Below are 16,034 nucleotides of genomic sequence, written 5' to 3' on the forward strand. Positions count from 1 at the left end.
GGACTGCCTCCTCTCTTCCACTACTTGGTCCATGAGGCCCAATAACCCCCCGGGAGGGTCCGGTAACCCCCACCCCCCGGTACTCTGGTTTTATCTGAAACTTCTCCGGAACACTTCCGGTGACCGAACATAGCCGTCCAATATATCAATTTTTATGTCTCGACCATTTCAAGACTCCTCTTCATGTCCGTGATCACATCCGGGACTCCGAACAACCTTTGGTACATCATATCACATAAACTCATAATACCAATCGTCATCGAACGTTAAGCGTGCAGACCCTACGGGTTCGAGAACTATGTAGACATGACCGAGACACGTCGCCGGTCAATAACCAATAGCGCAACCTGGATGCTCATATTGGTTCATACATATTCTACGAAGATTGATGACCCACAAGTGTAGGGGATCTATCGTAGTCCTTTCGATAAGTAAGAGTGTCGAACCCAATGAGGAGCAGAAGGAAATGACAAGCGGTTTTCAGTAAGGTATTCTCTGCAAGCACTGAAATTATCGGTAATAGATGATTTTGTGATAAGGTAATTTATAACAGGTAGCGAGTAATAAAAGTAAATAAGGTGCAGCAAGGTGGCCCAATCCTTTTTGTAGCAAAGGACAAGCCTGGAAAAGTTCTTATATGGAGAAAAGCGCTCCCGAGGACACATGGGAATTATCGTCAAACTAGTTTTCATCACGCTCATATGATTCGTGTTTGTTACTTTGATAATTTGATATGTGGGTGGACCGGTGCTTGGGTACTGCCCTTTTTTGGACAAGCATCCCACTTATGATTAACCCCTATTGCAAGCATCCGCAACTACAAAAGAAGTGTTAAGGTAAACCTAACCATAGCATGAAACATATGGATCCAAATCAGCCCCTTACGAAGCAACACATAAACTAGGGTTTAAGCTTCTGTCACTCTAGCGACCCATCATCTACTTATTACTTCCCAATGCCTTCCTTTAGGCCCAAACAATGGTGAAGTGTCATGTAGTCGACGTTCATATAACACCACTAGAGGAGAGACAACATACATCCCATCAAAATATCGAACGAATAACAAATTCACATGACTACTTATAGCAAGACTTCTCCCATGTCCTCAGGAACAAACATAACTACTCACAATTCATATTCATGTTCATAATCAGAGGGGTATTAATGTGCATTAAGGATCTGAACAAATGATCTTCCACTGAATAAACCAACTAGCATCAACTACAAGGAGTAATCAACACTACTAGCAACCCGCATGTACCAATCTGAGGTTTTGGGACAAAGATTGGATACAAGAGATGAACTAGGGTTTGAGAGGAGATGGTGCTGGTGAAGATGTTGATGGAGATTGACCCCCTCCCGATGAGAGGATCGATGGTGATGACGATGGTGATGATTTCCCCCTCCCGGAGGGAAGTTTCCCCGGCAGAACAGCTCCGCCGGGGCCCTAGATTGGTTCCGCCAAGGTTCCACCTCGTGGCGGCGGAGTTTCGTCCTGAAAGCTTTCTTATGATTTTTTCCAGGGTAAAAGACTTCATATAGCAGAAGATGGTCATCGGAAGGCTGCCGGGGGCCTACAAGGCAGGGGGTGCACCCAGGGGGGGTGGGGTAGGGCGCGCCTCCACCCTCGTGGATGGTGGGTGGCCCCCCTTTGGTATTTCTTCCGCTTAGTATTTTTTATTAATTCCAAAAATGACTTTCGCGGAGTTTCAGGAATTTTGGAGTTGTGTAGAATAGGTCTCTAATATTTGCTCCTTTTCCAGCCCAGAATCCCAGCTGCCGGCATTCTCCCTCTTCATGTAAACCTGGTAAAATAAGAGAGAATAGGCATAAGTATTATGACATAACGTGTAATAACAGCCCATAATATGATAAATATCGATATAAAAGCATGATGCAAAATGGATGTATCAAAGATCTTTATCGGTGAAAAAGCATAACAACATATGTTGTTCCCTTTGTCATCAGTATGTTACTTGCCCGAGATTCGATCGTCAGTATCGTCATACCTAGTTCAATCTCATTACCGGCAAGTCTCTTTACTCATTCCGTAATACTTCATCCCGCAACTAACTCATTAGTTACAATGCTTGCAAGGCTTATAGTGATGAGTATTACCGAGAGGGCCCAGAGATACTCTCCGAAACACAGAGTGACAAATTCTAATCTTGATCTATGCCAACCCAACAAACACCTTCGGAGACACCTATAGAGCACCTTTATAATCACCCATTTACGTTGTGACGTTTGGTAGCACACAAAGTGTTCCTCCGATATTCGGGAGTTGCATAATTTCATAGTCTGAGGAACTTGTATAATTCATGATGAAAGCAGTAGCAATGAAACTGACACGATCATAATGCTAAGCTAATGGATGGGTCATGTCCATCACATCATTCTCCTAATGATGTGATCCCATTCATCAAATGACAACACATGTCTATGGTTAGGAAACATAACCATCTTTGATTAACGAGCTAGTCAAGTAGAGGCATACTAGGTACTATATGTTTTGTCTATGTATTCACACATGTACTAAGTTTCCGACCAATACAATTCTAGCATGAATTATAAACATTTATCATGAATTAAGGAAATAAATAATAACTTTATTATTGCCTTTAGGGCATATTTCCTTCAGTCTCCCACATGCACTAGAGTCAATAATCGAGATTACATAGTAATGATTCTAACACCCATGGAGCTTTGGTGCTGTTCATGTTTTACCCGTGGAAGAGGCTTAGTCAACAGGTCTGCAACATTCAGTTCTGTGTGTATCTTGCAAACCTCTATGTCCCCCTCGGACACTTGATGACGGATGGAATTTAAGCGTCTCTTGATGTGCTTGGTTCTCTTGTGAAATCTGGATTCCTTTTCCAAGACAATTACAACAGTATTATGACAATTTTTTTCATTGGACCCGATGCACCAGGTATGACACCTAGATCCGATATGAACTCCTTCATTCGCTGCTTCCGAAGCAGCAATGTACTCCGCTTCACACGTAGATCCCGCCACGATGCTTTGCTTGGAACTACACCAACTGACAGCTCCTCCACTCAATAAAAATACGTATCTGGTTTGCGACTTAGAGTCATCTGTATTAGTGTCAAAGCTTTCATCCACGTAACCATTTACGACGACCTCTTTTTCACCACCATTAACGAGAAACATGTCCTTAGTCCTTTGCAGGTATTTCAGGATGTTCTTGACCGTTGTCCAGTGCTCCACTCCGGGATTACTTTGGTACCTCCCTGCTATGCTTATAACAAGGCTCACATTAGGTCTGGCACACATCATTGCATACATGACAGAACCTATGGCTGAAGCATAGGGAATGACTTTCATTTTCTCTCTATCTTCTGCAGTGGTCGGGCATTGAGTCTGACTCAACTTCACACCTTGTAACACAGGCAAGAACCCTTTCTTTGACTGATCCATTTTGAACTTCTTCAAAACTTTATCAAGATATGTGCTTTGTGAAAGTCCAATTAAGCGTCTTATCTATCTCTATGATCTTAATGCCCAATATGTAAGTAGCTTCTCCGAGGTCTTTCATTGAAAAAATCTTATTCGAGTATCCTTTTATGCTATCAAGAAATTCTATATCATTTCCAATCAACAAAATGTCATCCACATATAATATTAGAAATGTTATAGAGCTCCCACTCACTTTCTTGTAAATACAGGCTTCTCCAAAAGTCCGTATAAAACCATATGCTTTGATCACACTATCAAAACGTTTATTCCAACTCCGAGAGGCTTGCACCAGTCCATAAATGGATCGTTGGAGCTTGCACATTTTGTTAGAACCTTTTGGATCGACAAAACCTTCTAGTTGCATCATTTACAACTCTTCTTCCAGAATTCCATTCAAGAATGCAGTTTTGACATCCATCTGCGAAATTTCATAATCATAAAATGAGGCAATTGCTAACATGATTCAGACAGACTTAAGGATTGCTACGGGTGAGAAAGTCTCATCATAGTCAACTCCTTGAACTTGTCGAAAACCTTTTGCAACAAGTCGAGCTTTGTAAACAGTAACATTACCATCTGCGTCGATCTTCTTCTTAAAGATCCATTTACTTTCTATGGCTTGCGGATCATCGAGCAAGTCCACCAAAGTCCACACTTTGTTCTCATACATGGATCCCATCTCAGATTTCATGGCCTCAAGCCATTTCACAGAATCTGGGCTCATCATCGCTTCCTCATAGTTCGTAGGTTCATCATGGTCTAGTAACATGACTTCCAGAATAGGATTACCATACCACTCTGGTGCGGATCTTACTCTGGAAGACCTACGAGGTTCGGTAGTAACTTGATCTGAAGCTTCATGATCATCATCATTAGCTTCCTCACTAATTGGTGTAGGAATCACGGGAACTGATTTCTATGATGAACTACTTTCCAATAAGGGAGAAGGTACAACTACCTCATCAAGTTCAACTTTCCTCCCACTCATTTCTTTCGAGAGAAACTCCTTCTCTAGAAAGGACCCATTCTTAGCAACAAAGATTTTGCCTTTGGATCTGTGATAGAAGGTGTACCCAACAATTTCCTTTGGGTATCCTATGAAGACGCACTTCTTCGATTTGGGTTTGAGCTTATTAGGTTGAAGCTTTTTCACATAAGCATCGCAACCCCAAACTTTAAGAAACGACAACTTTGGTTTCTTGCCAAACCACAGTTCATAAGGCGTCGTCTCAACAGATTTTGATGGTGCCCTATTTAAAGTGAAGGCAGCCGTCTCTAAAGCATAACCCCAAAACGATAGCGGTAAATCATTAAGAGACATCATATATCACACCATATCCAATAAAGTACGGTTACGACGTTCGGACACACCATTTTGCTGTGGTGTTCCAGGTGGCGTTAATTGTGAAATTATCCCATGTTGTTTCAAATGAAGACCAAACTAGTAACTCAAATATTCTCCTCCACGATCAGATCATAGACACTTTATTTTCTTGTTACGATGATTTTCCACTTCACTATGAAATTCTTTGAACTTTTCAAATGTTTCAGACTTATGCTTCATTAAGTAGATATAACCATATCTGCTCAAATCATCTGTGAAGGTAAGAAAATAAAGATACCCACCACAAGCCTCAATACTCATTGGACCGCATACATTAGTATGTATTATTTCCAACAAGTTAGTAGCTCGTTCCATTGTTCCGGAGAATGGAGTTTTAGTCATCTTGCCCATAAGGCACGGTTCGCAAGCACCAAGTGATTCATAATCAAGTGATTCCAAAAGTCCATAAGCATGGAGTTTCTTCATGCTCTTTACACTGATATGACCCAAACGGCAATGCCACAAATAAGTTGCACTATCATTATTAACTTTGCATCTTTTGGCTTCAATATTATGAATACATCAAGATTCAACAAAAATAGACCATTCAACAAGGGCGGATGACCATAAAAGATATTACTCATATAAATAGAACAACCATTATTCTCTGATTTAAATGAATAACCATTTCACATTAAAAAAGATCCAAATATAATGTTCATGCTCAACGCTGGCACCAAATAACAATTATTCGGGTCTAAAACTAATCCCGATGGTAGATGTAGAGGTAGCGTGCCGACGGCGATCACATCAACCTTGGAACCATTTGGCACGCGCATCATCACCTCGTCCTTAGTCAATCTTCGCTTAATCCGTAGCCCCTGTTTCAAGTTGCAAATATGAGCAACAAAACCAGTATCAAATACCCAGGCGCTACTGCAAGCATTAGTTAAGTACACATCAATGACATGTATATCAACTATACCTTTCACTTTGCCATCCTTCTTATCCGCCAAATACTTGGGGCAATTCCGCTTCGAGTGACCAGCCCCTTTGCAGTAAAAGAACTCAGTTTTAGGCTTTGGTCCAGACTTGGGATTCTTCCCGGGAGTAGCAACTTGCTTGCTATTCTTCTTAAAGTTCTCCTTCTTCCCTTTGCCCTTTTCTTGAAACTAGTGGTCTTGTTAACCATCAACACGTGATGCTCCTTCTTGATTTCTACCTTCGCAGCCTTTAGCATTGCGAAGAGCTCGGGAATAGTCTTTTCCACCCCTTGCATATTATAGTTCATCATGAAGCCTTTATAGCTTGGTGGAAGTGATTGAAGAACTCTGTCAATGACACTATCATCAGGGAGATTAACTGCCAGCTGAGTCAAGTGGTTATGGTACCCATACATTCTGAGTATGTTTTCACTGACAGAACTATTCTCCTCCATTTTGCAGCTATAGAACTTGTTGGAGACTTCATATCTCTCAACTCGGGCATTTTCTTGAAATATTAACTTCAACTCTTCGAACATCTCATATGATCCATGACGTCTTTGAAGTCCCGATTCTAAGCCGTAAAGCATGGCACACTGAACTATCGAGTAGTCATCAACACGTGTTAGCCATGCATTCACAATGTCTGCAGTTGCGAGCGCATGTGGTACACCTAACGGTGCTTCTAGGACGTAATTCTCCTGTGCAGTAATGAGTATAATCCTCAAGTTATGGACCCCGTCCGTGTAGTTGCTCCCATCATCTTTCAACTTAGATTTCTCTAGGAAAGCATTAAAATCCAAAGGAACGATAGCACGGGCCATTGATCTAGAACAACATAGACATGCAAAATACTATCAGGTACTAAGTTCATGATAAATTATAGTTCAACTAATCATATTACTTAAGAACTCCCACTTAGATAGACATCCCTCTAATTATCTAAGTGATCACGCGATCCAAATCAACTAAACCATGTCCGATCATCACGTGAGATGGAGTAGTTTTCAATGGTGAACACCACTATGTTGATGATATCTACTATATGATTCACGCTCGACCTTTCGGCCTCAGTGTTCCGAGGCCATATCTTCACATGCTAGGCTCGTCAAGTTTAACCCGAGTATTCTGCATGCGCAAAACTGGCTTGCACCCGTTGCATGTGAATGTAGAGCTTATCACACCCGATCATCACATGGTGTCTCGGCACGACAAACTGTAGCAACGGTGCATACTCAAGGAGAACACTTATACCTCAAAATTTAGTAAGGGATCATCTTATAATGCTACCGCCGTACTAAGCAAAATAAGATGCATAAAGGATAAACATCACATGCAATCAAAATATGTGACATGATATGGCCATCATCATCTTGTGCTCATGATCTCCATCACCGAAGCATCGTCATGATATCCATCATCACCGGAGCGACAGCTTGATCTCCATCGTAGCATCGTTGTCGTCTCGCCAACTATTGTTATTACGACTATCGCTATTTCTTAGTGATAAAGTAAAACAATTTCATGGCGATTGCATTGCATACAATAAAGCGACAACCATATGGCTCCTGCCAGTTGCCGATAACTTTGTTACAAAACATGATCATCTCATACAACAATTTATATCACATCATGCCTTGACCATATCACATCACAGCAAGCCCTGCAAAAACAAGTTAGACGTCCTCTACTTTGTTGTTGCAAGTTTTACATGGCTACTACGGGCTTCTAGCAAGAACTGTTCTTACCTACGCATCAAAACCACAAATGATTTTTCGTCGAGTGTGTTGTTTTAACCTTCAACAAGGATAGGGCGTAGCCATACTCGATTCAGCTAAAGTTGGAGAAACAGACACTCACTAGCCACCTGTGGGCGAAGCACGTCGGTAGAACCAGTCTTGCATAAGCATACGCGTAATGTCAGTCTAAGCCACCTCATCCAACAATACCGCTGAATCAAAGTATGACATGCTGGTAAGCAGTATGACTATTATCGGCCACAACTCTTTATGTTCTACTCGTGCATATAACATCTACGCATAGACCTGGCTCGGATGCCACTGTTAGGGAACACAGTAATTTCAAAAAAATTCCTACGATCACGCAAGATCTATCTAGGTGTTGTCTACGTACCCTCGTCGAACAAAAGCAGAAACGTTATGACAACACGGTTGATGTAGTCGTACGTCTTCATGATCCGACCAATCCAAGCACCGAAGGTACGGCATCTCCATGATCTACACACGTTTAGTTCGGTGACGTCCCACGAACTCTAGATCTAGCTGAGGTCGATGGACAGTTTAGTCAGCACGATGGTGTGGTGACGGTGATGATGAAGTTACCGGTGTAGGGCTTCGCCTAAGCACTACGACGATATGACCGAGGTGGAAATCTGTGGTAGGGGCACCACACACGGCTAAAAGATCAACTTGATCAACTTCTTTCTCTATGGGGTGCCCCCTCCCCTGTATATAAAGGAGTGGAGGAGGGGGCCGACCTACCTCAAGGGGTGCGCCCGAAGGGCAGGGAATCCTACTCCAAGTAGGAGTAGGTTCCCCCTTTCCTAGTCCAACTAGGAGGGGAAGGAAGGAGGGGAAGGAGAGAAGGAAAGGGGAGGGGGCGCCCCCTAGTCCAATTCTGTTTGGGCTAGGGGGGCGCACGCCCCACCTTGGCCTGCCTCCTCTCTTCCACTACTTGGCCCATGAGGCCCAATAACCCCACGGGGCGTTCCGGTAACCCCCCGGTACTCCGGTTTTATCTGAAACTTCTCCGGAACACTTCCGGTGTCCGAACACAGCCGTCCAATATATCAATCTTTATGTCTCGACCATTTCGAGACTCTTCGTCATGTCCGTGATCACATCCAGGACTCCGAACAACCTTCGGTACATCATATCACATAAACTCATAATACCAATCGTCATCGATCGTTAAGTGTGCGGACCCTACGGGTTTGAGAACTATGTAGACATGACCGAGACACGTCTGTGGTCAATATCCAATAGTGGAACCTGGATGCTCATATTGGTTCCTACATATTCTACGAAGATCTTTATCAGTCAAACCGCATAACAACATATGTTGTTCCCTTTGTCATCGGTATGTTACTTGCCCGAGATTCGATCGTTGGTATCATCATACCTAGTTCAATCTCGTTACCGACAAGCCTCTTTACTCATTCCGTAATACTTCATCCCGCAACTAACTCATTACTTACAATGCTTGCAAGGCTTATAGTGATGAGTATTACCGAGAGGGCCCAGAGATACCTCTCCGAAACACAGTGTGACAAATTCTAATAACGATCTATGCCAACCCAACAAATACCTTCGGAGACACCTGTAGAGCACCTTATAATCACCCATTTATGTTGTGACGTTTGGTAGCACACAAAGTGTTCCTCCGGTATTTGGGAGTTACATAATCTCATAGTCTGGGGAACTTGTATAAGTAATGAAGAAAGCAGTAGCAATGAAACTGACACAATCATAATGCTAAGCTAACGGATGGGTCATATCCATCACATCATTTTCCTAATGATGTGATCCCGTTCATCAAATGACAACACTTGTCTATGGTTAGGAAACATAACCATCTTTGATTAACGAGCTAGTAAAGTAGAGGCATACTAGGGACTATATGTTTTGTCTATGTATTCACACATGTACTAAGTATCTGGTTAATGCAATTCTAGCATGAATAATAAATATTTGTCATGAATTAAGGAAATAAATAATAACTTTATTATTGCCTCTAGGGCATATTTCCTTCACGCGTCGGCACGCTCCCAGTCCTGCATCGCTGTTGACTCCACCTACTGGTGCTCCCTCTCCCAAGGTACTAAACCCGCACTGCTACCCCCCTTTCAGTTTTTCTGGTTGCACACACTTACATTAGCTGGATGTGTAAGTCTCAAATTAAGTTATCCACTAAAAGCAACCCTATAAAATCTTGGAGTTTGACACTTACAACTGAGTACAAATGTCGGTGTGTGGTATTGTGTTGTGATGTGGAATAGATGTGGGTGTTGTTATGAATATTGGCTGTTGTTAAAATGCAAACCTACACACAAGAGAGTGAATCCTGTTGATACTCATGGCTTATGAGTTTAAATATGGAAATGCTGTGTTACTGTGGAGGGATTCAGTGATCAACATGCATAATAGTTGAATATATGGCAGTGAGAAGTATTGTTCATTCTTAGTCGAGATTGGATTGCCTAGTTTATAAACCTTTATATCTGTGAGTGATATAATGATACCTTACACTACAATGATATGATTCAAGAACACCTTGAGGCTACCTGTTCGTTAGTGCCTGCTGGTCCTTACTATTGATGGAGTCATGTACCTAGGGTAGGGTCACAGACCTGATCTAAGTACCCTGCCCAAGGACACCCTTAGAAGAAATCACCTTCCAGTCGACCTACGAGGGACTCACTCGACTGACTTGAAGGACTCGACCACGAAGACTCACTCGACCACCAGAAGGACAAGAGGCACTCTGCACTGCAACGGTCTGTAATTAAGTAGACTTTATGATAGTAAAGACACTTTATGTGGGGCGTTACCAGTAACACCCCGGACTTAATGTACCTTAAACCCTTCATTACGTGGGCTGGCTGGGGTCCTGGCGCACTCTATATAAGCCACCCCCTCCACAGGCAGAAGGGTTTGGCACCTTGTAATCCATATACACATAATCCACTCGACCGCCTCCGGGCTCCGAGACGTAGGGCTTTTACTTCCTCCGAGAAGGGCCTGAACTCGTACATCTCTTGTGTTTACAACCTCTTCATAGCTAGGACCTTGCCTCTCCATACCTACCCCCCACTCTACTGTCAGACTTAGATCCACGACAGTTGGCGCCCACCTTGGGGCTCGGTGTTTTAGCGATTTTGTGGAGAAGTTGCGATACTTCCGAGTACTTTCATCATGGTAGCTGCTGGAGTTTTGGTCGAGGGTCGAGAGATTCGTCTCGGTGCTCTCACCTTCGTCGCCGACGACTCCGCCTGGCTCCAGGAGGCTCCACTCGACATCGATGCGCTCCCCGTCCGCGGTGCGACGCATTTTCGCGCATGTGTCCGCGGCGTTCTGCTGCGGCAACCGTCGACCCCATATCGGTCGACTCCCCTAACGACCACCCTCCCGGTCTCCCGCCAGCGCAAGCGCTCGGGTCGGTCGAGGCTTCAGCGGTGGGTGAGACACGCGGTGGCTCGCCAGACGGCCACCGCCCAAGTTGCGGCAATCGAGCCCGACGAATCTCTCTACGGCCTGTTCGATCTGTCGACTGGCTCCGTAGAGACAGCATCCGAATGTGATAGCAGTGATCCAGCGGCGGAAATCCTGATGGTCGACGGGCCTCGCAGCCCCCCTGGCTTCGCCCGTGATGGTGGGGCAGGCGACGGAGGCGACCCCGCACGAGACCACGAAGAGTACCAACCCGAGCCACTCGACTCTCTGCAAAGAGAGGAACTTCGCCGCAAGAACATGGACGCCCTGCATACTCCCATCGCAGGAGAAACCCCCGAGGCTCGCGCCTTGGAGGAGGCACGTTTGGCCAATTTGGCCGAACGCACTCGCCTGGAGAATCTTCAGCGAGCACTCGACGAGCGCGCGCGGCAACGAGTTCTCGACACCAGTCGACGTCAACTCTTCCCGCCGACTCAGGTATATCGAACCCCAATCCAGAATTTAGCAGCTGCGACCCGTATTGCAGAGTCCATCCAGCCCTCTCAGTCGGAAGCTGGCAGAGGCTTGATGCAGATCAGGGATCTGCTCCGGGCAGCAGGAGATCAGAATTCGGCCGTGTCGTAGTCGCGCAATAGAATTCACAGTCGATCCGTCGCTGCAAATACGGTTCAGTCGGCTCACAGTCCCCGATCGCCTCCGCGGCGTGAGGGGCGCGAGAATCGGCGAGACCAATATGGAGACCGACACGACCGAGATGATAGGAGTCGAGTGCCCACTTCCCCTCCGAGGGGTGGGTCTTATGCTCCTCGGCAGCAAGATGACAGACGTCAGCTCAGTGCGGGGCGAAGAGTTCCAGTCGACCCCAGAGAACCAGGCTTCGACGCGCTATCCATTATCGTGCAAGGCTTGGTCGACCGGAACAGAGCCCATCGAGGTGGACTCGACAGAGATGCGCCCACGAGCAGTCGAGTGCACATTTCTGGTCCGGAATGTTTCAACAGAGCTATCAGAGCCGCAGTGATTCCCCCCAATTTCAGGTTGGCAACAGGAGTCAGCAAGTTCACCGGTGAGTCTAAGCCTGAAACTTGGCTTGAGGACTACCGAGTGGCAGTTCAGATTGGTGGTGGGAATGACGAGGTGGCCATGAAGCATTTGCCCCTCATGTTGGAAGGTTCTACCAGAGCGTGGTTGAATCAGTTACCTCCTAGCAGCATTTACACTTGGGAAGATTTGTCCCGAGTGTTCGTCAGAACGTTTGAAGGAACTTGCAAGCGACCGGCTGGATTGACGGAGCTGCAAGTCTGCGTGCAGAAGACCAATGAGACCCTCAGGGAGTATATTCAGAGATGGATCACTTTGCACCATACTGTGGAGAATGTGTCTGATCATTAGGCAGTCTGCGCCTTCAAGGATGGTGTCAAGAACAGAGAATTGAGTTTGAAATTTGGTCGAACCGGTGACATGACCTTGAGTCGGATGATGGAAATTGCTACCAAGTACGCCAACGGTGAAGAAGAAGACCGACTCCGAAGCGACAAGCACAAGCCGAGCCAGTCGGAGAAGGGAAACACCAGTCGGAAACAGAAGTGGAAGGCTGAACCGGCAGCTCCTGGAGAGGCTCTGGCCATGACTCATGGAAAGTTTAAAGGGAAACCAAAAGGATCCTGGAACCCTAAGAAGGTAAAGGATAAAGAAGGGAACGACATGATGGATATGCCGTGTCATATCCACACGAAGAAAGACGAAGAAGGGAATATCATTTACCCAAAGCATACCACTCGCCAATGTCGACTCCTGATCCAGCAGTTTCAAGGAAAACAGTCTAAGGACAAGGAAAAGGAGTCAGACAAGGCCGAAGACAAGGAGGACAGTGAGGAAGGATATCCGCATGTCAACTCCACTCTGATGATCTTTGCAGATGTGGAAAGCAAGAGTCGATTGAAAGTCATTAACCGCGAGGTGAACATGGTTACCCCAGCAAAAGCAAATTATCTGAGATGGTCCCAAACACCCATCACATTCGACCAATCTGATCACCCGACTCATATTGCCACCCCTGGGAGGCAAGCTTTGGTGGTCGATCCAGTTGTCGAAGGCACTCGACTGACGAAAGTGCTGATGGACGGTGGTAGCGGGCTGAATTTGTTGTATGCAGACACACTGAAAGGAATGGGCATTCCGATGTCCTGACTGAGCACCAGTAACATGAGCTTTCATGGAGTTATACCAGGGAAGAAAGCCGAGTCACTCGGCCAAATAGCTCTGGACGTGGTGTTTGGTGATTCGAAACATTTTCGCAAAGAGAAGTTGACGTTTGAGGTCGTGGATTTTCAGAGTGCATATCATGCCATTTTGGGGAGACCAGCTTATGCACGGTTCATGGCTCGACCATGTTACGTGTACCTCAAATTGAAGATGCCCGGCCCCAAAGGAGTGATCACTGTCACCGGTGATCGGAAAAAGGCAGAAGAGTGCTTTCAGAAGGGCTCAAAGATTGCTGATTCCCAGGTGACAGCGGTCGAGTTTGAAGAATACAAGCAAAATGCAGATCCGAGTGATTTGCTGTGATCCAAGAAACCCGCCACAGAATCTGCATTTCAGTCGTCCGGTGAGACGAAGCCTGTTCACATTCACCCGACCAACCCCGATGCAGCTCCGACCCACATCTCCACAACACTCGACCCGAAATATGAAGAAGCGCTCATCCAGTTCCTCCGTGAGAACTGGGACATTTTTGCATGGAAGCCCGCTGACATGCCAGGTGTTCCCAGGGGACTGGCTGAGCATCGCCTAAGAGTCGACTCATCAGCAAAACCAGTCAAAGAGCATCTTCGGCGGTCCGCCGTCCAGAAGAGAAAAGCCATTGGTGAGGAAGTGGCTCGACTGTTGGCGGCAGGATTTATCCGAGAGATATACCACTCCGAGTGGCTCGCTAATATCGTCATGGTTCCTAAGAAGGACAAATCGCTCCGAATGTGCATTGATTTCAAGCACATCAACCGGGCCTGCCCGAAAGATCATTTTCCTCTCCCTCGCATAGATCAAATTGTTGACTCGACCGCGGGATGCGAGAGATTGTCTTTTCTAGACGCCTACTCCGGGTACCATCAGATCCGTCTGTACGGACCCGACGAGGTAAAAACAGCTTTCATCACTCCACTCGGGTGCTTCTGCTATATCACCATGCCATTCGGCCTCAAGAATGCCGGAGCCACATTTATGCGAATGATTCAGAAGTGTCTACTCACTCAAATCAGTCGGAATGTGGAAGCGTATATGGATGATATCGTCGTCAAGTCACGAAAAGGTTCCGACCTGCTCGCTGACCTCGCCGAAACATTTGCCAACCTCAGAAGGTATGATATCAAGCTCAATCCATCAAAGTGCACATTCGGAGTTCCTGGTGGCATGTTACTCGGTTTTCTCGTTTCCGAGCGAGGGATCGACGCTAATCCAGAGAAGATCGGTACTATTCTCCGAATGAAACGCCCCGTGCGAGTGCACGATGTCCAGAAGCTTACTGGATGCTTGGCCACATTAAGTCGATTCATCTCATGACTCGGTGAAAAGGCATTGCCTCTTTACCGACTGATGAAGAAGGCAGACAAGTTCGAGTGGACTCCAGAAGCTGATGCAGCGTTTGCCGAGCTAAAAGCTCTGCTCTCCACCCAGCCGGTGCTTGCTGCTCCAATCAGCAAAGAGCCTCTGTTGCTTTATATCGCAGCCACAGGAGAAGTCATCAGTACTGTGCCTACGATCGAGCGGGAAGAAGAAGGAAAAGCTTTCAAAGTTCAGCGCCCAGTGTATTATTTGTCTGAAGTCTTGACTCCATCCAAGCAGAGATATCCTCATTATCAGAAGCTTGTGTATGGAATATACATGACCACAAAGAAGGTTGCTCATTATTTCTCTGATCATTCCATCACAGTCGTCAGCGACGCTCCACTATCAGAGATTTTGCACAACAGAGATGCAACTGGTCGAGTGGCGAAATGGGCGATTGAACTTCTTCCCCTTGATATCAAGTTTGAGGCAAAGAAAGCCATTAAGTCCCAGGCAATAGCAGATTTCCTCGCCGAGTGGATTGAACAGCAACAGCCGACTGAAGTTCACTCGGAGCATTGGACCATGTTTTTTGATGGCTCTAAGATGTTGAATGGTTCCGGTGCTGGGGTTGTCCTGGTTTCCCCCAGAGGAGATAAGCTCAGATATGTGCTCCAGATTCACTTTGATTCCTCCAACAATGAGGCAGAGTATGAGGCCCTCTTATACGGATTGCGCATGGCCATTTCACTCGGCGTCCGTCGCCTGATGGTCTATGGCGTTTCAGATTTAGTGGTCAACCAAGTGATGAAGGAGTGGGACGTGAGAAGCCCAGCCATGACTGGATACTGTAGTGCAGTGAGGAAGCTGGAAAAGAAGTTCGAGGGGTTGGAGCTCCATCATATACCCCGACTGAAAAATCAAGCAGCTGATGATCTAGCAAAGATAGGTTCCAAGAGAGGGGCCATTCCGAGTGGTGTGTTCTTGGAGCATATACACACTCCGTCAGTCAAAGAAGACCCTTTCACCGAAGAAGCTCCACAGCCCAAGAGTGCCACAGATCCGACTGAGGTTGAGGTCCCAGCAGTAGTCGACTTGGTCATGGAGGTCTTGGTGGTCATTCCCGACTGGACAGTTCCGTATATCGCGTATATCCTGAGAAAAGAGCTCCCGGAGGATGAGGAAGAGGCTCGACAGATCGTCCGTCGATCTAAAGCCTTTACCGTAATCAAAGGACAGCTGTATAGAGAAAGCGCGACTGGAGTTGGTCAGAAGTGCATAACACCAGAAGAAGGTCGAATCATCCTTAATGATATCCACTCGGGAACCTGTGGTCATCATGCGTCCTCTCGGACCATCGTGGCCAAAGCATACCGAGCCAGATTTTACTGGCCAAAGGCGAATGAGATGGCAAAGGAAATAGTCGATAAGTGCGAGGGATGTCAGTTCTACTCGAATATGTCGCACAAGCCTGCATCAGCTCTGAAGACCATTCCACTCGTCTGGCCTTTC

Source organism: Triticum dicoccoides, chromosome 5B (assembly GCF_002162155.2).
Source record: "Triticum dicoccoides isolate Atlit2015 ecotype Zavitan chromosome 5B, WEW_v2.0, whole genome shotgun sequence".
NCBI classification, from domain to species: domain Eukaryota; kingdom Viridiplantae; phylum Streptophyta; class Magnoliopsida; order Poales; family Poaceae; genus Triticum; species Triticum dicoccoides.